Raw genomic sequence first — 260 nt, 5'->3', positions numbered from 1 at the left:
GACCCCCCCCGGGTGCCCCGGAGGGGCTGTCGGTCCTCTGTGCCAGCTCTGTGTCCTCTCTCCCGTGGGTGTTGCGCTTGGTGTCCCCTTTTTAATTTATTTTTTCTGGTTTCTGTGTGTTTCTTGTTGTTTTCGGCATTAACGGGGTGTTTTCTCTCCCTGGCCCCTCTCTCCCCCCTCCTTGTCCCGGCTGCCCCGCCCCCCCCGCCCCGCCGCTGCCTGCTTGTCCCCAGACTTGAGCCCGACATTTTGCTCAGAGC

The 260-nt window shown here is 61.5% G+C and overlaps 1 protein-coding gene across 1 annotated transcript in view; it reads left to right on the top strand.

Moving 5' to 3' along the window:
- AMPD2 (adenosine monophosphate deaminase 2) overlaps positions 1-260 on the top strand; it is a 10,672-nt gene that overhangs the window by 5,550 nt on the left and 4,862 nt on the right. The window lies entirely within an intron of this gene.

Source organism: Aptenodytes forsteri, unplaced genomic scaffold (genome assembly GCF_000699145.1).
Source record: "Aptenodytes forsteri isolate BGI_AS27 unplaced genomic scaffold, ASM69914v1 Scaffold285, whole genome shotgun sequence".
Classification (NCBI taxonomy): domain Eukaryota; kingdom Metazoa; phylum Chordata; class Aves; order Sphenisciformes; family Spheniscidae; genus Aptenodytes; species Aptenodytes forsteri.
This window is presented reverse-complemented; position numbering and strand designations above follow the sequence as displayed.